Source organism: Oculina patagonica, chromosome 6 (genome assembly GCF_052425735.1).
Source record: "Oculina patagonica isolate OP01 chromosome 6, crgOcupat, whole genome shotgun sequence".
Taxonomy (NCBI): domain Eukaryota; kingdom Metazoa; phylum Cnidaria; class Anthozoa; order Scleractinia; family Oculinidae; genus Oculina; species Oculina patagonica.
This window is the reverse complement of record NC_135763.1, coordinates 37,690,614-37,714,273: the sequence shown is the minus strand read 5'-3', so window position 1 is coordinate 37,714,273 and position 23,660 is coordinate 37,690,614. Positions and strand designations below refer to the sequence as shown.

General features: G+C 39.7%; 2 long non-coding RNA genes across 2 annotated transcripts; one reads left to right on the top strand and one right to left on the bottom strand.

Annotated features, from left to right (window-relative positions):
* Positions 1–12,466: 12,466 nt before the first annotated feature.
* On the top strand, positions 12,467–13,873 carry LOC144657665 (uncharacterized). The gene is made up of 2 exons (XR_013571595.1): positions 12,467–12,775; positions 13,192–13,873. It is a non-coding gene; the product is annotated as an uncharacterized LOC144657665 (long non-coding RNA).
* Positions 13,874–14,609: 736 nt separating this feature from the next.
* LOC144657664 (uncharacterized) lies at positions 14,610–15,497 on the bottom strand. The gene is made up of 2 exons (XR_013571594.1): positions 15,189–15,497; positions 14,610–14,813 (listed from the first exon to the last, which is right to left on the bottom strand). It is a non-coding gene; the product is annotated as an uncharacterized LOC144657664 (long non-coding RNA).
* Positions 15,498–23,660: the final 8,163 nt, after the last annotated feature.

Sequence of the window (23,660 nt, the reverse complement as noted above, 5' to 3'; positions counted from 1 at the left end):
CCTTGTATCATCATGTATTCACTTGTCTAGCGTGGTTGTAAGAACTTACCCAGCTTTACAAAATAAAGAAAGTTTTGCTTCCGTAACAGTTCCTCCTCTTCTCTTGTCACTTTTCAATTTAAAACTTACTGTGTGGGGATCTTCGCTTTTCTTTTGGCTCCGGAAACACCGGGCCTTAACGAAACACGATCCATGACTGTCTTCTATCACAAAAACATCGTGTATGTAATTTTCTGTAAAGCATTTGTATCCTTTTTCCCCATTTTTTTTTTTGTCCACAACCTGTTAAGTACATTGCAATAGCAATTAAAGATACTTTAGGGACGTTTCTTCATCTTGAATGTTTTGTTTACCCATTTCAGATCACGTGACCCGGAAGCTGAGGTCTATGGGAATGACTGGGAATCATAACTGTAAGTCCTTATTGAAACTATTCAAATTTAATCACAAATTGGACAGTTTTCAGCAATTAAGGAAAAATAGTTGGGCTGAAAATATAGGACATACTGACAGCTATTAGCCTGCGAATACAGCCGCCTCGCGAAACGCGAAGAGAGACGTCTGCGATTCACGGCCAGAAATTCCATACTGATGACGTAAATCTGTCCAGAATCCGGACAGGAGCGCTGATTGGTCGGCAAGCTAATTTACATAATGTATGCGAAATATAACACTTCATTACCACACATGTGATTACACGAACGGAAAAAACCGGATGTTATTGCAGACTAAAAGTTGACCCGCACTGGGGGAAGGATCGTGGAGCTACTCTGAAGCTATACCTTACAATTTCTATAATTTCTCGCTTCATATGTAAACGGGAAACAAAAGAAACTGCTTTATAAACCAGACGAACGACAGCTATTTAAGAGGCTCCGTAGGCCATACGAATGTAGGCCATATGGCCATAAGTAGGCCATACGAATGTTTCAAATTATTTTTTTTGAACTTTTCCGTAGATAAACGAAGTTTCCCGAAGACTTCCAATGACTTACTCACGAGACGGAATATCTTGTCAAACTAATTTTATGCTGCGCTCACGATATTTTCGGCACTAAAACTGTAGACGGAAGAGTCGTTGTTCACACAAAACAAAGCCTTATAACGATCGCGAACGTACTATTGAAATGTACTCTCCTACATTCTCTCTGTACCGGTTTCACCGGTTACGCGACTACGACCGCGTCACACTGTCCCACTATCCCCCCTTTTTTGAGTTTAACTAACAAAACCCCGAAAATTCTTTCCTGACACATCATTGTCCGCCACAAAATTAAATCCTTAGACTTCGGTTAATCTTCTTCTCTTAAACTACTACTCAAATATTTCCTATCGACTTTTTACAGCAACACATTTCTTCACGGTGGCATTCTGGTCTCCTCAACGCTTTACTTTCATTTATCTTTCTTTTCCGTAACTTAATCTTACGACCAACATACAAAAAAAAGGTCATCATACCTTCACGGCTAGCTCTCCGGGATCCTGCAACGGGGGGCGCCTTTTTCTTCTTGCTCTCCAACGGGAGAGTGCAGGTCAAACACTCTGAGGTACAAAAAAGTCACTAAGAGGGGGGATAATCAACATCGTCCCTCCGTAGAGCCATACGGGGCGGTAACTGGTAATCTGACAACATGTCCTATACTCATCCTTTCACTCACTTATGAATCATACACACGCCTGTTGTAGCACTCATCACCATCTTTTGGCGTTCGCCAAAATCTCTTAGTCACACTGCATGGGACATATGCTGTCATGTTAACTCTCTCCTTCCCTGGTAGGTGCTTCTCTCTCTTCACAATCCATCTCGTTCTACTACTTCTATCTACACTCATTCTCCACTCCTTGTCCCTCCTCGCACCGGCAGCACTCTCCTTCTAATACGCGGGCCGCCCACTACTCTTCACCTCCTCCCGACTCAACATATACATATCATCAATCTCAATAATCTATGCTCACCTATCTTGTGTAGCGTCCTTCCTTCTCGGGCGACCTTCAATGTCTCACTTCATGTGCCCCGCATGTCCACGATCCCATATCCCACTTTCATCTGCGGCCAATCATCGCGTCACACCAACATACAGTTTCTCGGTCCGGGCCCACTCCCTCCTACGGGCCTCCTGGGGGAGGTGATACTCGCTCCGCTATCATCATACTTCTCTCACAACTGCTCAGGACTAACGCTTTCTTCTGGTGGACTGGGGCTGACTATGGCTCTCCCCACTCCTGTCTGCTAGTGTTGCGTGTTTTCTGCTGCATCTTCATAACGTTTGTCTTCATCTTTTGGCACTGTCCGTAATTCTTGGTATCTGTTGTTCGCTTGGGGTGGTTGTATCAGAGACTGGGTCAGGGACAGCTGTTCCGTAGTTCAGGTGAGTTGTGTCGTCTGGCGGCGGGTGATCTGGCAGCACTTAGTATGACATATTCACCGGGCTGATTTCTTGACCGTGAACCTAATCTGAGTGGGAGAGTGCCATGAGTGAGTACCAAGCGTAGGTAAACAGAGACAAAGTTCAGACACGATTAGTTTGAGTCAGTTGTGGCCTGGAAATGGAGCTCCTGTGAGTAAACAGGTGACACCAGCTGGGGTTGCCTTGGGCGATGCTTCTGTGAGAGGATTCTGGAGAGAACAGGTGATTTTGAAGGACATGCTGGGATGTCGAAAGTGGATGCTTGGGGCAGCGTGATCCACTAAGGCCTGTGTAGAGTGCAAGTGGTTTTCTCCGAAAAGAATGGGCCAGGAAAGACCAGGAACAACTAACATCTGAAATGTGGTTTCTTTGCCATTGTTCCACTGTATTGGAATTTCCATTGTGCCAATGGCGTGCAGCTGAGACTTTGCGTCAGCACAGACAGCAACTGGTTTTTCGTGACTGATACTTCAACTGTGGACATTTAGGCAACATGATCAGCATGGGAACGACTTACAAGAGACACGGAGCAGCACTGTCCAGAGGTAGGGAAGTTTCTTTCCAGCGGAGACAACAGGAGTCCAGAGGATATGGCGCTCTTTGAGTGTACCCCCAGGGTTGGCAACAGCGGGTAAGCAAATATGACCTGTTCTTGAGTGGAACTGGAAGGAGGAAATTCACTATCCGAGGGTTCGTTCGAGGGTGGGATTCCGCCTAGAGATTGGGTTGGCAGTTCTTGTGGCGAAGAGCTTACTCCCCATTTGTGACACTGAGAACATTTATGAAGTCTTCCAGCTAACATGTTGTTTGCTTGCTCAATTCGCGAAAGAAGCCTGTTAAAGTTGCGGCATATTTCTGGAGGTTTCTTATTCTTCTTGGCTGGTCGCTGAGGACAGTCTCGAGCCGAGTGTTGGGTGTGACCGCAAATCCAACAGGATCGTTGTTGCTGAGATGGCAGATTGTTTTGAATTGCTCGGTGCTGACTAAGGCAGACGCTGTGGGGTTTCCTGGAATACTGTCGAAGGCGTAGGCGATTCATTCGCAGAAGTGATGAGGAATGTTCGATTCGTCGAGCGGCGTCGATGGCTTTTTCGAGCTCTGCTACGTTCTGGGCTTGGAGAATTAAAGGACGGCGATATGCGGTTGTAGCTGGAGATAAACTGCGAAGTAACATAAGTTGGACAGGATTTGTGGAGACTCTCGCCCAGTTTCGGTTGGTGAGGATATTCTTGTACTTGAAAGCGAATTCGTCGACAGATTCTGGGGATCTTGCTTGCTCAATTCAGAAGCCAAACGGCGGCATTTGGAGTCGGTAGGTTCTTGGAATTCTTTTCGTAAACTTGCGGATAATATTTCCTCCGGCGGTTTCTCACCCTCTGTACCACGGCAAAACGACAACATAACGTGGCCACTCGCCGATGCACTGTTGTTCGGCAGCGATAGACGTACAGTGACAGGAAACTGAGACGTTTGCTCTTGAAAACGATCTAGGAAATCGCCGATGTCATCTTGTACTTTCGTATCTTGACGGAAAGTAGGTAACTGGAGCGTCGGTAGGCGCAAGGTTGGAGAAGAAATAGCTTGATGTTCAGGCGGGTGAGCTTGTGAAGCAGCGGCCGCAGTGGTTTGGCAGTGTGAACGGCTTGATTGCGCCAACAAGTCCCTTGACAACTTCGCTTAAACCGGAAACGACTCTTGAGTTCTTCGATAGTGCTGGCAATTGAGCCTCGGGTTTTCCACCACTTTGTAGACGGAAGAGTCGTTGTTCACACTAAAACAAAGGCCTTTATTTAACGATCGCGAACGTACTAGATTCGACAACATGGATGACTGCTCGACTACATGTGCTCTCTGATAACCGGTTTCGACCGGTTACGCGACTACGTAATGCTACGTTACGTAAGGGTCACGACGTGTCCCACTACAAAACGTGAAGGGGGGGGGGGGGGTGGATCGAACAAGCCCCAACCCCAAATTCGTTTGGAGGGTCTACCACCACCCCCCCCCCTGCCTCCCTGCCCCACCGAATATGAAGTAGTAGTTATTATAAAAACAAAATGAAGTACCAGGATTGCAAAGCAGGGGTGCTTGGTGTCTTTTCCACGATACCCCCAGGGTGAAATCCTAAAAGAAAACTTATGGCCCGCAATTTCCCTTAGTATAGGCCTTCTTCTTAGTAGGTCTTCTTCTGAAGGCTAGTCGAATCACATGCGTTCTCTACCCCTTTAGCGACACCGCTTGTTCGAAAGGGTAATACATTGAACATACGTTTTATTTTTGACGTAAGTTACGCGATTAAATAAGATATATAAATCATTCCCAATTTCAGATTGGTGAATGAAATTATGATTAGTCAATAGTTTTTAGCATTTTATCCGTTTCTTAATTTATATATTGTAGGTTGATGTTAATTTAAGTTTTCCCAATTAGCAGAGGGTGTATCGCAGAAGTTTCCTACCCGTTCGAAACGTGACTGCAACTTCGGCGCGACAAAAATTGCGTTCAGTTGCACGAAAAAAAATTGCCCGTGTAAACAGGCCTTAAACACTGGACACATGATCCGAACACTGAGCCACTGGAGACTTGTGGCGCAATCCGCAAGGATGAATCAACTTTGATTCTGACTACACTAACACGAGACATTCAATGTGAAGAGTTTATTGAGTATGCGTTAGTCACTCATCTGATGCAAAATGCTGAAAATGTATCCTAATACAGTCAAATGATGCAAAATGTATCCTAATACAGTCAAATGATGCAAAATGTATCCTAATACAGTCAAATGATGCAAAATGCATCCTGATTACAATCTTGAATCTAGCAAAAAACAACAGTTCGTTGGAAGAGTATTAAGGTGTGTGCTACGCCAGATGCGAAAAACCACTAAAAACCATCCTTTAGAAGTGGCCAAAAATAAGTGGAAACGTATTCCTCATCTAACGCAGCAGCACGAGACCCCGAGGAAAGGGCACTAAATAATCTAGAGCATTTTTCAATACGGCTAGTTACAAAAGCTGAACAAACAACACTTTAAAGAAAAAAGAAAAGCAAGCGAAGACGAGGACTGACGACGTAGAATGACCTAAATCTCCCGCGAAAAACGTTTATATACCTAGACATCCCATAACAACCCGCGAACCTCTCAATCGTGCCGTCAGAATAGTAATTTCTGGCTATTTCATTCATTCAAACGTCAGAAATTACATTTTGCTGCTTGCTATGATGTTTTGTTTTGGACAGTTTTTCCTCTCGTTGTTGTCTGGTGGATAGAAGAACTTTGAATTTAAGCTGAAAGGATGTGGCCAGTGTACTTCCTTCCCTTTCCTTATATTATTTTAAGGACTACTACCTTAAATTCCTCTATTTAAATTTCTTTGAATTTCGTCCCCTAGTTACATCTTCTTCTATAAAAAATAAAAACAAATAAATGGTGTTTATAGTGGTCATGCACTTAGCTTCATATCTCTACGAGACAGCTAGTTTACAGGCATGCCACTGAAACAGAGGAAACAAATATTTTTAAATGAACATAACAAGGTTAAAAATCCCAACTGGCAGGAGGCAAACCAGTTGGCTACATACAAAGCGTGGTCGAGTATTTGAACTCGGGACAATCGAGAAACAAATCCAGCTAGTGGCCAGTACAGGTCTTGAACCGGGGACCTCCGGATTACAATACCAACGCCCCAAACCACTCGGTCACGCTTGCCTCTTCTATTCTAAAGTTTTTTTTTATGGATCAGCATAATCTTAGAATGTTTTTCTTGTTTACTTATTTATTACTATTATAATCTCATTTTCATTTGTATTTTTATCTTAGTACCTTAGGTGACTCTTTTGCATTTCATCCTTTGGCCTTTGTTTTCTTAAGCCATAAATTGTAATAAATAAATATTAAAAATAGAGAAGCGTGGAGCCTGAGGCGGGCATTCTAATTTGCTAACGTCAACAGTCGCTGAGGTCAAGGTAATTACGTTCTTTTCACAGTTTTGTCTGTGCAGCAATGGAGACACATACATAGGCGCTCATTGAAGAGCCAACGTTCCCTAAAATGAGACCTTCAACAAGAAACGTTCTCATTTTGCTGGTGATCAGTTTCTGTATTGTCGGAATCTACGCCAAATATGGTAAGATTTGTAATCATGCATTTTTTCTTAGCGTTAATTCAAGTCGTTTCTTTTAGTGCTCCGTGTAAAATGCTAGTTTCAAGGCACATTAAGCCAAATAAGAGAAATTCAGGTTAGCCAACTTTCCGACTTTAATAAGGCGAATTTTACGAATAACTTTGAGAAGGGTTAGTTTTAACATGAGTTTTTCAATAGAGCAACGATCTTTTTTTTTTTTTACTTTCCATTCTTAGCCCGTGCGCGGAACATTAAAAGTGAAAAAAGAAGAAAAAACCGATGAAATTGTAAACGATGCTGTACGCGCTGGCTTAGTTTAAAGCACTTCATGTATTTTTAGCCCATATTTCTCCGAGCTATAAAATTTTTAACAATTTGTAAACGTTTCGAGACAACTTTGTTTTGATCTGTATAAGCCGTTAACTGTTAGTGCGCGCGAGTACTATATTGATCATTCAAACTTGAATTGGTCGTATGTCGCGCGCGCGCTCTCATTTAAATCTTTTATATCGTCGCGCCCGGGTGACCATATACTGGTCGAGACATTTATATTAATGGTTTTGTGTTGCTCTTTTAAACTTGCGGTAGAGTCAACGCGCAAATGCAAGGCTTACTTTTTGATGTCAAAAAACCTCATTGATATAAAACGAAAATTTGGACCGTTGTAAGTCCACGCGCGCATCGTTTTAAATTTAAATCTCACGCGTTTTATTCCTAGCCGTAGCGCGCGCTTTCTCTTATAAACAAAAAAAAGTTGTACGAAATCGAAGGGCGCGCGTTCGAAAATTCTGCGATATCGATGGTGGCGGTAAAATAGCCATGAAATCGCCGTCAGCTTACGCTCGTCTTAGCAAGCGACGATTTTCTAGCGAATTCATCTCATCGATAAGAGTTTCAATCTGTTCGAAGCGTGATCCAACTTCGGCGCGACAAAATGCGTCGAATTGCACGACAAAGGAGCTTAAATGTTAAGGTGCGTCTATACAACTGAGAGAATTGGGTACGGACCCGTCAAAACATTTGTTCGGACCTGACCACTTTTGTAGAGAGACAGTCAAATCATTTGACTGTTTCTCTGCAATAATAATCAATAAACAATAGAGCAACAAACAATAAAAAGAGCAACAAACAATAAACAAACAATAAACTATCTATCTATCTTAGTGGTTGGGTAAGGACCGTTTTTGTCACGGATCCTTCCCAAATTTCTCTGCCGTGTACAAATGCAAGTGGTGATGTCCGGACCAATTTTTTTACGGGTCTATACGCAATTTTCTCTTTCGTGTAAACGCGTCTGTTTTCGAGCGAGACCATTTGGTGAAAAAATAAAGAAAGGAGGACAGATCATTACTAAAATGTATGTACGTTGACATTCCTTACCTGAATTCGGGAGGGCTAAATGTTCGAAAACGATCAGTTCAACGAGTTTGAGTCGTTCGCTGTTCAAGCTTACAAAAGTGAAGGACAAAAGAAACTGTCAACGGCTACACAGAGAAAAAAAAATTGATTATCACTGATCATTATTCACTGTCGGTGGTATGTGCCGCTACAAAAAAATGTCGCTTTCTCTTGTTTCCGTTATTGAAGCTGGTTTTAAATGCTTTGCTTTGCTGCAATTGCTCTCGAAAAGTGTTCACCAAATACAAGTTAACAAACCTAACCGAATAAGAAGTTTTGTATAATATTTTCCTTTGTTTTTTTTTTCACTTCCAGTTAAACCAAGGACATGTGACGGTTATAATCGCAATTGTTGGCATGATATGGGAAAGTGTGCTAGAGGAAAGTGTCACTGTGCAGGACCGTGGGTTGGGAACGGAGCAGTCTGCACAAGTAAGAAAGAAGAACAATTTATATATCGCAAGTTCGTTTTTCGTTTTTTTTCTCGTAGTCCAATAGCCTAGAATCGCCAATGTGGTTTGTAACCATGGCAATTACAAATTCCTTTAAACGTATTTGATGTTACATGTAGTAATATAACACACGTTAATAGTGCTTTTCGCGCGCCTCTAATTGGTTCACTCCAAGCAGCTGAAGATGAACAAAATGGCTTCCCGTGCCGCTTTGGTTACGGAAAGTAATATTTTGGTCGGCTAGTTATTCACCCCAGTGCGGTATATACTAAAACAATTATTCACCTCAGTGTTGGTGAATGTGGTGGATATTTCCTCGACGCTTCGAATTCGCGGCTCGGCAAATATTACCTCCACTTCGGGGAATAATTGATTTCATGCTCTTTTTATCCGCTCATGTGACAATTTAAGTTCTTTAAAATCAAAACTCAAAACTTATCTTTTAAAAAAAACTTATTACTTTAAGCGATTTTTACTTTTTATTACTTTTAATGCACATTTTTAATTTTTAAGATTTATTCAGCTAATTTTAACGAATTTTTATAGATTTGTAAAGCGCCTAGAGCAGGCCTGGATAGGCGCTATAAAAATGTTTATTATTATTATTATTATTATTATTATTATTATTATTATTATTATTATTATTATTATTATAACAAGTTATGGAGGAAACAAACTAACAAATGAACGTCTCTTTTTCTCAGAGCTAGAGTACTGTCCGAAGGAACTCAAATGTGGCCCTCATGCTAAGTGCTTGATCGATCCTAAAAAACCCACGATTAAGAAGTGCGTATGTAAAGCAGGCTTTTGGGAAAATGATCATGGAGACTGTATACGTGAGTAATGTTATTTTGTACAGTTAAAGTAGAATTCTCCTTGTAGAGTCACTTTTGTTGCTCCGCTGTGAAGTACCAAGTACTACACAGCGGTCAAACGCAGCGCGTGTGCGCAGTTCATGTGTAATTCCCGCCAACATTTTCCATACAAAGTCTTAACTTTTTCGAAAACTTTCGCTTTAAAGCCAAAAGTTAATGCCCTCCCTTGAAAGATAAGGTTTATACGCCGCTTATGGATTGGAAATTCGATAATTCATCTCCACTGAGTGTCCCAGCTTGAACTGTTCTTTCACCGTACTATTTCTTTAACAATTTCTTACAAAAGTTTGCCCACTTTCGAGTCAAGTACTATGGTATACTGCACATCACACAGCGGTCAAACGCAGCGCGCGTGCGCAGTTCATGTGTAATTGCCGCCAAAATTTTCCATACAAAGTCTTAAATTTTCCGTAAACTTTTGCTTTAAAACCAAAAGTTAACGCCGTCCCTGGAAAGTTAAGGTATATACGCCGCTTATGGATTGGAAATTTGATAATTCATCTTCACTGAGTGTCCCAGCTTGAACTGTTCTTTAACCGTACTATTTCTTTAACAATTTCTTGCAAAAGTTTGCCCACTTTCGAGTCAAAAGTTTGAGGTGGCAAAGACCGGATGTGACGTCAATTTTTGCGTTTGACCGCTGTGAAACTGCACATAGTGGTTAAACGCCTCGCGCGTGTGCAGTTCCTGCGCAATTCCCGCCAATATTCTCCATACAAAGTCTTAAATTTTCCGAAAACTTGCGCTTTAAAGCCAAAAGTTAACGCCGTCGCTGGATGGAAAATCTGATAATTGATCTCCACTGAGTGTCCCAGCTTGAAATTTTCTTTCACCGCACTGTTTCTTCAACAATTTCCTACAAAAGTTTGCACAGTTTCGAGTCAAATTCTCAGAAAAGTTCGAGGTGGCGTAAATCGGAGGTGACGTCATTTTTGCGTTTGACCGCTGTGAAGGTATACTGGTGTTATTCTTGTATTCGTTCGTTAAACATACGCTTGGCGACACGAATTTAAATTTGGGCTAATTTCAGTTTGCTGAAGCCCGTTTTGTGGGTTTCGGATATCGATGATTTTAACCTCAAAGTCTCGATTATCATCAAGAACGAGAACAAAAGAAATGTGTTTTCTTCTTCTTTATACCTTGTTTGGTGGAGAAATTGAAATTTTTAAGCAAAGTCAGCGGTCGATAAATGTTCTTAATGTTTTTTTAACATTTTTTTAAGAATATTAAAATCATCGGATATTTTTTTGGAAATGACCAACCCCAGGTGTCCGTCTTAAAAAGGTAAACATCTTATAAAGGTGTTCGTAATTAAGAGAGAGTTGACTGAATACCATACCTATTGTGTGTATTATTCTTTCTTCCTTTATCTCACTCGTGTCCACTTCTTTTGTAGAGTCGTGCGTAAAAGACAAAGACTGCAAGCAGAGTTATTCATTTTGCGACACAAGGAAAATGTGCGCGTGCAGGCAAGAGCTTATATTGGGCGAGAACGCATGCCTGAATGGTAAGACCATTAAAGATTTTGTGGGAAGCTATTTCATTTGTTTGGTTGAAACTGGAAATAATATAAAAGTAAAACGTAAAAAAAAATTGGGACCGCAAACAATACTGCTGATAATGTAACATCCACAAGGTATCTTATAAGGGGCGAAAAAATAAATCACAGACAGTACTGTTAAATCTACGTGTAAAAAAGACTTTGCGAGACGCCAACCGTTTGCAACATAAACTCCTAATTTTTTATCAGTTTTGTGACAGCTGTAAAATCCTGCATGGACCTACAATTTGAATGAAACTTAGATAAAAATCGCAATTTTTGTCAATTTTATGAGATAAAAAAAAATTAAGAGTTTTTTATGTGGTTTTGGGGAACTCTTTCTCAAAATAAGAGACTTTTGCATGGAGTTTAAACCACGTTGCAAGGTCCATAACTTCGTCTCTATTCCTCCTAGAATTATTAAACTCGGAAAGATTACGAATCCTACCCTGATCTTGCTTAAAATTTGAAACTTACTGCAGGCCCTGCGCAACTTCGGAATAGCCAATAATCGTGGTCAGCTGTTGCTCGCAAACGAACATGGGACCCTCTATCTTCTAAACTGTAACTTACATAACATAAACAATCAACAAGAAACGTTTGACAAAAATCTCAGTGCCGGTTCTACTTCAGTGGAATGACCTTTTAAAATATTTGCTGTACATATGCCGCGCCGACAAGTCCCAGAAGGACAAAAACACTGTCTACGTCTGCAACCCTACTTTATCGTTCAAGTCGTGTTGCAGTCTCGCTCTGTAATGTGAAAAGTTGATATCTGACCGATCTTATAAAAATTTTCGTCTGTTTGATTTCTATCAGCGCCTTTGCACGACTGCACGACGGACACGGATTGTCATTCAAAGGCAAAATGCGAAGAAGGGAAATGTCATTGTCAAGGAAACTACTTCGGAAATGGGAAGAACTGCAGAGGTAATAAGTTAAATTATTATCAGTTCTGTGGCTACCAGCCATAAAAAGGATAATAAATCACATATTTTTGGACTTTCGGAAAAAAAGTGATGGTCAACTCTAGTCTTTAAAAGACGAAGACCGTCTGCACCAAATCCAGCTGGAACGGATAGTTCTGAGACTTCAAAGGTTCAGGGTGTTAGTTTACCATTCCCAACAACGGTATGTTCAAATAGGTAAACGCTTATCCTTTGTTTTACGATGGAGCCCACGTTTCGACTGCCAAATTAAAAGGTAAAGTGTGGTTCGAGCCTAGTGGCCCATACAGGCCGGAGCTTATCCCGGTTTCCGTAGCATTAAGCGACTAGGAGTATTGCTATATGGTGGGTGATTACCGTCATAATTAAACTTTGGATTATGTTACTTGTTATTGCATTTTGTTTTACAATAAGTTGCTTGTGTGTTTGAATTTTATGTTGGTTGTATCAATTTTCTGTCAGAATTAAGAAATTTTCGCCTAATCAAATTTTCGGTAACTCTAAACTTTCTAGTCATTTGAATTTTTCAGGTTGTGCCAGTTTTCGGGAACTATTCCAATTTCAGACTGTTTTCCAATGCTTTGCATCTCCGATTCGTTTTTCGTTTCTGGTGTATTTTTTGCCAGTAGTTCGAATTTTCGGACACATTCAATTTTCTGCTAGTAGTTCGAATTTTCGGACACATTCAATTTTCTGCTAGTTCCCGGCACCATATTGGAATAGTAACCGCGCAGACATGATAGCGAGGCTACCGGTGACCCGTGGCTGAGCGTGAAGAGAGATTACAGTGAGGATTCGGCAATTAGCCCGTGTTTTTTCGCGTTTTTCGGAACATAAGCGAAAGTTTTGATTCTAATAATACTCCTTCGTCATCTTCTAAGATGAATGGAAAATATTGGGCCGCTTTTGGCTGTAAAAAAGGCGAGTAAACTTCTCAGGGGCTATCAGTAGTTTGCGTAACAAAACACAAGGAGATCCAGTGAAGAAATCGCATCCATGGTGTAATCTGATAAGACGCCAGCATGAGCATGGTGAAGACAATTTTCTTCGTCTTTAAAGCAATTTTTCTTTGTACTAATCATTACAAAAAAGGAAATATACACAGCTCTCCTGAGCAAGTCGTTCGGATCAGAAAAAAGGTTTTTAACATGCAATGTTTACAGAACTTTTGTTTTATACTTGCTTCTAATCACTGAAGTTGTTTGATAATATTTTATATCTAGGAAAGCCCTTCTGTTGACAAGTCTCCATTTAAATATATATCTCAATTCAGAAATTATTCCCAATTTTGCCTACGGTTTTTTTTATTTCTGTATTTATTTTGAGTCTGATATAAGCTTATTGTATTTTGATAAGATTTAAAAGAAATAGATTATTGATAATAAAGAGTTGCTTTTAGGTAAAGTTGTAAGCTTAGTTTAAATCCGTTTTCAATATTGTCTCATAGGTGAAAACTATCCCAGTAAACATGGATTGTGAAATTATCACACAAGGAAGTCACTATTTAAAAGAAGGCACAGAGAAACATCTACTCAAGAAATAAAAATGCAAAAGAAAAGGGAAAACTTTTTTCTCATTAACCAGGTGTATTATTGCACCCTATTAAATCACCTGATGAAAAGTCTGATTGATCTGCAAAGAGAATGATGCATCATTGAATTTAAACTGGTTGAATTTCAGGCAAAGTTTGGTCTCAACCACATTACAGTCAGGGTAGTTTAATCGTCCATCAGTGATAACCCATCATTTTGGTATTATTTCTCCAGAAGAGGTTAAAAATCAACTTTTCTATCAGCTCTAGATGAGAGAATTTGGTCAAATTCAGGGAAAAATTTTAATTACTGTTACATCTCCTTTTGTGTACATGTGTATGTATTGACCTGGTAAAGTTTTGGGGCTGTTCATTCTTTGACAGTAAAGGGTTAACCACCCATAAATCTTTTACACTGAAACCAGAAAGTATGTCAATACTTTAAACACTTTCTGAATGTTTATTATCTCAAATGGGGAGCTATAAAATTTAAGGTCCTGCATGTAGTATTGAAAATATTTATGTAATGTTTAAGATGAATGTGTTGTTTAAATAAGACAGTAAAGAAAATAAAAATAAATAAAATCTTCATCATGAAGCTGGATGGAACTCTGCTAGATTAGCTGTAGTTCGGTGTCCATATGAAACTCTACCATCAATGGGGAAGAGGAATTTCTTTTGTTGTAACCTCCAGGTCAATCTGTAAAAGGTAAGGTAAAGTCTGTGTCCGAGCCAAGTGGCTCATACAGCTGGAGCTTATCCCGGTTTCCGTAGCATTAAGCGACTAGGTCTACTCCCCCCTGGATGGAATGCCAGCAGTAAATTCGCTGTTACCCATTTATACACCTGGGTGGAGAGAGGCACTGAGAGTAAAGTGTCTTGGCCAAGAACACAACGCAGCTCCCCCACCAGGACTCGAACCCGGGCCGTTCGACTGGGAGTTGAGTGCGCTAACCATTGGCCACCGCGTCTCCCACACCAGGTCAATGTGTAGGGGTGGAATTTGTTTTGTCTGAGAATGTGGTGTTAAAAAAAAATTGAAAAAGCAAGCCTTTTCTCTCCAAAATAGTCAATAAAATTCCTTTAAGGCCAGAATAAGGCAAGGACAAAGAACAAATACAGTTGTCCCTGGACATGTAAAGTATAGCAATGATTTTATCATTCCCTCGGGCAATTTTTGTAAATATAACTTTAGACTTGCAAGCATTATTGTCAGTTATACATGGTCCACATTTTGTGCATCTCATAATAATAATCCTTACCATACTGTTTGGGTTGGTAATACTTTTTTTATAGTAACAGGAACTGTTAAATGGCTTTTTGAAACACCTTGATTCAACACTGCAAATGATTTATTTCAAAACTTAGTAGCTGATGCAGTCATTTCAACTGAAAACATTTTTTATTCTTAAAAAATTGCCCTCTGCTTGTGTTATTTTCCATTTCTTGACTTGAATAGATGATTTTCTGAGCTTCTTTCAACTGGCAGACTCCTTTTAGAATGTTTCACAATCTATGTTGCTGGGATTTCTCTTTACCTATGAGATAATATTAAAACTTTATTTAAACCAAGCTTATAACTTCACCTAAAAGCAGCTCTAACCAATATAAAATAAAATGCCACACTCAGAAATAAAATAAAAAAGAAGTCTGCAAAATTGAGAATAATTCCTGATTTGGGATAACTATTTTACTGAAAACTTTCAAGAATTGGGCATTGTGTAATGTAAAGTATTATTAAACATCAACTTCAGTGATTGAGAGCAAGTAAACAAAAGTTCTGTAAACATTGCATGTTAAAAACCTTTCTTTCTGATCCCAACGACTTGCTCAGGAGAGCTGTGTATATTTCCTTTTTTGTAATGATTAGTACAAAGAAAAATTGCTTTAAAGACGAAGAAAATTGTCTTCACCATGCTCATGCTGGCGTCTTATCAGATTACACCATGGATGCGATTTCTTCACTGGATCTCCTTGTGTTTTGTTACGCAAACTACTGATAGCCCCTGAGAAGTTTACTCGCCTTTTTTACAGCCAAAAGCGGCCCAATATTTTCCATTCATCTTAGAAGATGACGAAGGAGTATTATTAGAATCAAAACTTTCGCTTATGTTCCGAAAAACGCGAAAAAACACGGGCTAATTGCCGAATCCTCACTGTAATCTCTCTTCACGCTCAGCCACGGGTCACCGGTAGCCTCGCTATCATGTCTGCGCGGTTACTATTCCAATATGGTGCCGGGAACTAGCAGAAAATTGAATGTGTCCGAAAATTCGAACTACTAGCAGAAAATTGAATGTGTCCGAAAATTCGAACTACTGGCAAAAAATACACCAGAAACGAAAAACGAATCGGAGATGCAAAGCATTGGAAAACAGTCTGAAATTGGAATAGTTCCCGAAAACTGGCACAACCTGAAAAATTCAAATGACTAGAAAGTTTAGAGTTACCGAAAATTTGATTAGGCGAAAATTTCTTAATTCTGACAGAAAATTGATACAACCAACATAAAATTCAAACACACAAGCAACTTATTGTAAAACAAAATGCAATAACAAGTAACATAATCCAAAGTTTAATTATGACGGTAATCACCCACCATATTGCTACTCCCCCCTGGATGGGATGCTAGTCCATTGCAGGGTTACCCCCCAGCAGTAAATTCGCCAAGACCCATTTATAAACCTGGGTGGAGAGAGGCACTATGAGAGTAAAGTGTCTTGCCCAAGAACACAACGCAGCGCCCCGGCCAGGCCTCGCACCCGGGCCGTTCGACTCGGAGGCGAGCGCACTAACCATTAGGCCACCGCGCCTCCCACGACTGCCAAATTACCAGTATTTAAAGCTGCAGGCGATGAGGCCGAGTGCTTGTGTTGCTATGTCTAGCACGGCGGTTCACAAGCACAGGTTCGTGTTACTCATCAGTGAACCTACACCGTATCTAGATCTGTATTTTTCAAAAAAAAAAAAAAACAATCTTTGTTCTTAAACCTGTCGTTTCAGAATTTTCCGACCAATTATGGAGCTTAACTAGCTTCCAAATGATATTTTTCTTAACAGAGTCAAAGGCCTGTAATGCGCGGGTCAAGGAGGAAGGCAATTGTCCCAGTCAATCTACCTGCATAGTAGATCCTTTAAGGGATCGAGATCCCATTTGCAGATGTGATGCAGGATTACACAAAACCCAGGATGGTGATAAGTGTGTGGGTGAGTGCTTACGCCGTAGGCTGTTGTTTAAAGGGACAATGTCACGGATTTTAACTAATTTTTGAACCACCAAAATTTATATTTGTGTCGCAGGTCGAACCTAAAAATAATAGTCCATTTTTATTAAAAATTGCTATATTAGAGCAATGAAACTGTTAGTGAGCCTTTCTGGCAGCGGATGGCTCGGATGAAAACGGATTGCAATAAGAAAAAGTTAGGCGAACGTTTTCAAATTGTTTTAGCGCGTCTTCGAAATATCGATATTTATAGCCGTAGCTTGATTTCTATCCGCAAATTAAGGTTATATATTCCTTTAGATGTTCAAAGATAATGTTCATTTAAGGTTAAGTTGCTTTTCACTACTTTCAGAACAGTTTACTAATATGGAAAACTAAACTATGCAAAATCCCCGTGACATAGTCCCTTTAATAGTGAAAAATGTTCCTCGCATCACCTTGCATGGTAATGTCAATAGCTCAGAATTGACGCTGTTCGTAATGATTTTTCGAGGAGAGCCGTGCAATTGTTCGTACAACAACGTCGTCGCCCTTGTTGTGAAGTCGAAAGGAAGGAAAGGAGGCGGCAAAAAAGGACGAAGTTACATTTGTAAAGTTGTCGTTATTGGCTAAGTTTCACAGGAGCAAACAACTGAGGCGGCTAGCTTTTAAAAACACACTAAAATTTCTCATCCGATGTTCGGGCCAGTAAGGGTTTACTGAGATGAACTTAAAACTTTACTAAAAATGCTAAAAGCGTTTTAATTTTACTTTGATTTTGTTTGTTTATTACCATAAATCATCACTATCGACAACTGCCCTTTTGTACCTTAGAAAAGTGTTTCATCATAAATTAGCCTAGATTTCTCAAGATTTTAGCAATTTTTCGCCTCTACTCTTTTGCGTACTCATGGAATAACCGCATTGTCAATGATTCTCTCGTAGAGTGCTTAAGCGATGAACAATGCACGAAGAAATATTCCGTATGCAGAGACCAAAAATGCACGTGCAGGGATGAGCTATTACTGGGCGAGACTACATGTGAGGCCGGTGAGTACTTATTAGAACATTTAATCCTGAAATAACTTCATAAGCATTTGTTGTAGCGGTTTTTAAGTTGTCAGACAACTTGAAACAAGGGGGGGGGGGGTGGGGAGAGGGAAGGGAGAGGAAGAATAAAAGCACCAATTGACGTCAAGAATTCCTGGTGTAAGGGGATCTTATTCTACGTTAATGGTCTTCCTTACGGACTGGTAATTTAAGACTTAAATAACAAAGGACGCTTTTCCCACAATTTTTTACTGCTGGAACTTGTAATCGTTAATAGAATTTTATCCTTTTAAGTTCTCGTTTTTTCGAATCGTTTGTGACGGGAATAGCTTACTAGGGTCTGTTGTTGAAGCTGGGAGCCTGGACCGATTCAAGAAGGTTAAGGGGTTTTCCCCCCCTGGGTTTGCCCCCCTCCCCCCAAACCCCCTTGTCATCCCATAGTTTTTAAATAGTTTTTAAGATCTGTACCGAGTTTTTCTTTAGTATTTAAGTTTTTTATATGGTTAACCATACCATATGGATGTATTCGAAGGTGTTTCACAATTAGTTCTTGCAAGCTTCTGATATGATTGTATAGGCATATACTAGTTATGCAACGCTTTCGAGTGGTATACTATGGAATATCCCACGAGTCACTTGTATTTTCTCGGTATACACACGAGCCTTTAGGCGAGTGTGTATACGAAGAAAATACAAGTGACAAGTGGGATATTCCATAGTATACCACGAGAAAGTGTTGTGTAACTATTTTATACCATGCCATAGACAATACGCTCACTAAATTTCATCGAGAATAAGATCGCAGCGCACGATGGGAAGGTTGGGGTGAATACCGTCGAATATACAACGGCTTTCCTGTATTTCTGATTGGCTGTATTTTTTATGGCATGGTATAAATGTTAAGATTACTCCAAGATCATGACAAATACCTCCGGGTACAAAACACGATAGGGACGGAATAAATGAAGGAAAAAACTTAACTTTTTTCTCTAGCACCTTTGCATGCATGCCAAGCTGGCACGGATTGCGATTCACGGGCGAAATGTGAAGAAGGAAAGTGCATCTGTCAGGGAGACACCATCGGAAAATGGGGAGTACTGCAGAGGTAATTATCACCTTGGCTAAAAAGAAACTACAAATCCTCATATAAGCGCTTGGGTTGCTTATTTCAAATTCGGGAAACGCGTGGGCGCTTTTTCTAGAGCGGTTATATGAAGAAGTGATTGCTTTTCCCAGATTGTGACCAATTGGACTTAAACAACAAAAGACATAAGTTCAAGCTCTAGTTTATTTACCCTATTTATTCGATTAAACGCCTCCCTCGAATAAACGCCCCATTTTAGAGCAGAAATATTAAAAAACGCCGCCCTCGAATAAACGCCGCATCATGATGCGGCGTTTATACGTATTATAGACTACAAAAATCAAATGCAGTACTATCCAGTTTGGCAGCCTAAAATAATATTCCTGATTGTAGCAACGACTTGAGACAAGCAGTACAACATGCTCCGGCGTTTTTCGAATTCGGTACTTACCAAGCTTGTGCAATCTTTTCGTGTCTCGTATTGGGTACAGAGCTTGAGAGCTGAGGCTAAATCGGGCGCTTAATATTGCTTCTGTTTTGACTTGGGCGGGTACAGTACGTATCACTGACAGTCACTACCTTTCAGGCCCGGGGGCTTTTGGGCCCGCGCGCTTGGACGCTTTCTTTTTGTTCCCACGCTCCAACTTTGCGCGTTCATCTCGATTGGTGGTTAGTTGTGCCAGTACTTCACCATGCAACGTCATTTTGACAGGCTTGTTTTCCCAAATAATTCGTCTTAAATCTAGTTCATCATCTACATACCCAAATCTACATACAAAATTCTCAATCACAAAACAAACCGTCAAAACCACCTTCGTCTAAAGCGGGGTTCCGGACCAATTTTCCAACGCTTATAAATAGGTGGCTGACGCATTTCATATTCTTCCAGCCCTTCACTTTAATGGAACAGTATACAACTCCTAATCAGGTAACTACTATTGTCAAGAAAATGATCACAACTTATTGACCAATGATTACGTATTTGTTTCATACCATTACTGTAATAGCAACTGGTGAAGAATAGTAGTACTGACCCAAAGTATAAGGGCTGGAAAACACTGAAAACCATTTCAGCCGCGTTTCGGAATCAAAAGCTTTACTATCCCATATATATTTGTTTTGCAGTATTTTGTTATTTTTTGACGATTTTGGGGGATGTCTGGGAGGCGATGTTTTTCTCAGGATAGTAAATTAGACAAATAAGAAATATTGGAGATTTAATGTGATTTTAAAATTGAATTTGAAGTAAATTGGTGGACGGACACCAAACAGTCTCGACAACCCGGAAATCTCTTAAAGTTCCATTCAAATTCAGGTAGAACCCCACCTTAAGTTTTGTTCTTGTGAGAAAACAACAGAAGTCAAAGGTTGCGTGATATAACCAAGCATGGATTTTAATTCTCCCTCCCTTTCCATCTCCTTAGCCTTTCACCCCCACCTGTCCCTCCCTTTCTACTCTCATTCAATTTAATGTTTGTTTACATTTCCTAACCAATTCAGTATCGTACTAATCTGTGCCAAGCAATCAGATAATAACAGAAATGTGCCTTAATTTTGATCTCCCATACCAAGACCTTAGAGTATAAACCGCTAATAAAACAAAACACACTTGATAATAATTCTCTGAGGTTATTATACACCTCGCAGTATTAACGTACTAACGAACTTGATAACAAACCCCATGTCGTACTAAGGATTTTTACTGATCAACATAGAAAATAAGTTCACAATGGTTTGTTCCCAAAACGTTTTTTACTGTACAGAGGGTCTGTATATTGACCTGTAACTTGTATACCGTATTTAAAAATTCAGAACGAACCGACTTCTGCCCGCTACCATGATATCATGTTGAAAAATTCGCTCGTTCGAAACCGTAGCAAAATCGTTAGAGACAGACAAGACACAGCCGTTTACTGGCAGTCTTTGAAAATCCTGAATTTCGTCAAAATGAGCCAAAATAAAGTTTTAAAATTTCCTTTATCAATATGGTTCTTATCTTTTTATTCAATTCTATGAACTGCTTTTATGCAGTACTGTCCACAAAGATTTCAGTTTCCTCAAAGTTTCGGGACAAATGGATACAAAATATTTCGTGCAGAATGTAATTTGATTAAGCGAATGCTTTCACGTCTATAAATACTTCAAGCAGTGAATGAAAAACCGTTTTGTTTTCATCGATGAGAACCACTTTCAAATAGTTAATGCATAAAAAATAACAATCAGATCAGAATACAATAATTATTAATGTAAGGTCTCGCTATTATGTCTCGGCAGAGATACTTCTTTTTTGCAAGTTCAAATGTATGCAAATTTCATGTGAAATGTAATTCGATTCCATTGTCTTGTTTACAAACTCTTTCTTAAGAAAGTTGTATTTTCGTGAATAAAACCCATTGGCCTGTTTTGTTTTCCTGATCATGTTTGTCTGTGATTTTTACAAAATTAAACATGTGGTCTTTTTTTTCGGAACTTTAAGTTGTACAAAAATTCCTATTTTGAACACAGATGTCACTTCCGGAATTTCTCATCTAAAATTCAATTGGTATTTAATTATAATTATTCGAAGTTTTCATTTTCAAGTCATCTTTTCATTCGATAGCTTTACTGATCTCGTAAAAAATTCCATTCAAGTTCACACCAATACTGTACATTGCCAATGTTTTGCTGACGTCTTGAGAAGTGTCTTACTAACGTCACTAGTCAAATTTAAATCTAAAATATATCCAAACCAAATTGTGCAAACATTCTACTCTTTGTGACAGGCGACTTTGACGCCCAACTGTGCGGAAATGAAAATCGACATACTTCTTGCTAAATATATAAAAAAATAGTTTTAAAGTGGAGTCCGCCTCAAAAAAATGTATCGCCAGATCACACTGCTATTTGTAGAAACCAGCAAAGCGTCTAGTTTCAAAGCTTCCCACAAAAACATTGCGTGACATGAATGACGTTACCCCTTTTATTTACAAAAATAGCTTCAACTTGTCAAAGCAACTACAGTTTCACAATGGTGATTATTAGTACTTTACCCCTTAAGCTTTTTTCTCTGTCCTGCCGCCGAAGCAAAGAAGAGAACCAGATTGCAGATTAGCCCAAAAGTCGACCCAGTGTTCCTACAACAATTTACTGTCAAAACTGAAATGAAACCGATTGGCCCAGGCTATCCCCGTTATTTTTAGCCGACAGGAGACTATCGTCTAGGACGCCCAAAGGGTAAACTATAAATCGGCCACGCCCGATTAATTAGGTCTGAAACAAGGCCACAAGAAGCACATTATGCAAGGTTAACTTCGCTGAATTAGATCTGGGTTATTAATTAAACCTATGGTTAATGTTATAAAAAAATTTAGGGCGAGTAACCAACACCCAGTATACTTATTGCTGTATAAATATCTTTTGTCTCCGGTTTTGTCACCCACGACAAAATAATGAAAGGGGTAGTGGAGGGGTGCAGAGACTGAAGTCTAATGGAGTATAATTTATTAGTTTCTAAAACTGCCTAATTCACTGATAATTTACCAAGTCGAGCTCGACAACTGAAAACTGGACTTACATAGCTATTGCATATTATCAGAAACCCATAAGGGTTGAAACCTGTGACGTGCGCGCACAGTTTTTTTATTTTTTTTTTTTTTTTATATTTTTAAAAACAAAAAATTTTTACGCGAATTTTTTATACACAAAATAAAAAACACAAAAAAATTTTGGGGCAAGATGTTTGAATTTTGACCTAAAACCCGCAAAAATTTTAAAAAAAAAAAAAAATATAAAAAAGAAAATCTCCAAAAAAAATTAAAAAAAAAAAAAAAGAAAAATTAAACAAATTTAACTTTATTCAACCAAGCTTGTTCAAAAACAAGATTACCCCATCGAGCGCGAGCTAGCGCGCGCTGTGAATTTAATCCAAATATAGTAATTTTGATTGGTTAAATGTTTCTCGTGATTTTCCAAATATGATACTTAGTGTAAACGAATGTGCAAACGCTTTGTACAGTGCGAATCATAGGGGGTTACACGTTTCAACCCTTATGGGTTTCTGATATCATTTTACAAACGCACAATGAGTTACTTATATTCATGTACATATCTTTTCGTCTTTAACTTGAATAGATACCCAGGCATGCACAGGGGAACACCAGTGTGGTCAAAACAATGTTTGTTTTGCTGATCCTTTGCTTCCTGACCAACAACATTGCAGATGTGCTGAGGGTTTTGCAAAGCCTGGTAATGGAACTGACTGTCACGGTATGTTGTTATTCAAAAAGCTGAGGATGGAAAGTACCCCTTAACTTCCCCTTCGTTTGTTCCCTCTTTCTCTCCCTCTTCCCAACTCCCCCTCTTTCCCCTTTCGACGCCTGCTACGCAGGCTACCCTTACATTTTCTACATAGGTATCTTCGGCACAAAAAGAGAAGAAAAGGGGGGGTGGGGTTCCCCTTTCACCCAAAAAATTTAAAAAAAATAACGCGTCACGTATAATTGAAAAAGAAAAATTCACGAATCCCGTGTCTTTTTTAGCTATTTTCACGCCACGGTATAATTTTCTGCCCTATTTTCACGCGTCACGAACTAATTTTTGCCCTTTTCACGTGTCACACATAAACCCTTTGCTACCCTCACCAGAGGGAATGCAGGCGCTTGAGCCGTCTTGATCAGAAAGTGGGTAAGGATTTCAAAAAGAGCGCCACACACTTTCACCAGAATTTTTGAGGGTTCCCCCACTCGAGTAGAAACAGAACTTGCTTTATGGTCGTTCTTTCTGCTCAGGCGGTTAGAAGTTAACCGTATTAGGGGAGAACTAAAGAGAATATTGAGAAACTAATATACATGTACTTGTGTTTTGGCGCTTCAAATGATGTTGTCGATCCTTTCAGTCCTCGGATCAAATGAATTAAGGAAATCACTTCGAAGCATTGCTTCAGACCATGTGGAGACAGCTGATGACATATTACACCACGTTAGATTGCTTGCGGTTAGCTCTTAATGGGGTTGGGTTCTCCATCACGTCCTGGCAGCTGGTCGTCAGTGGCATGTGGGGATGATCCCGCT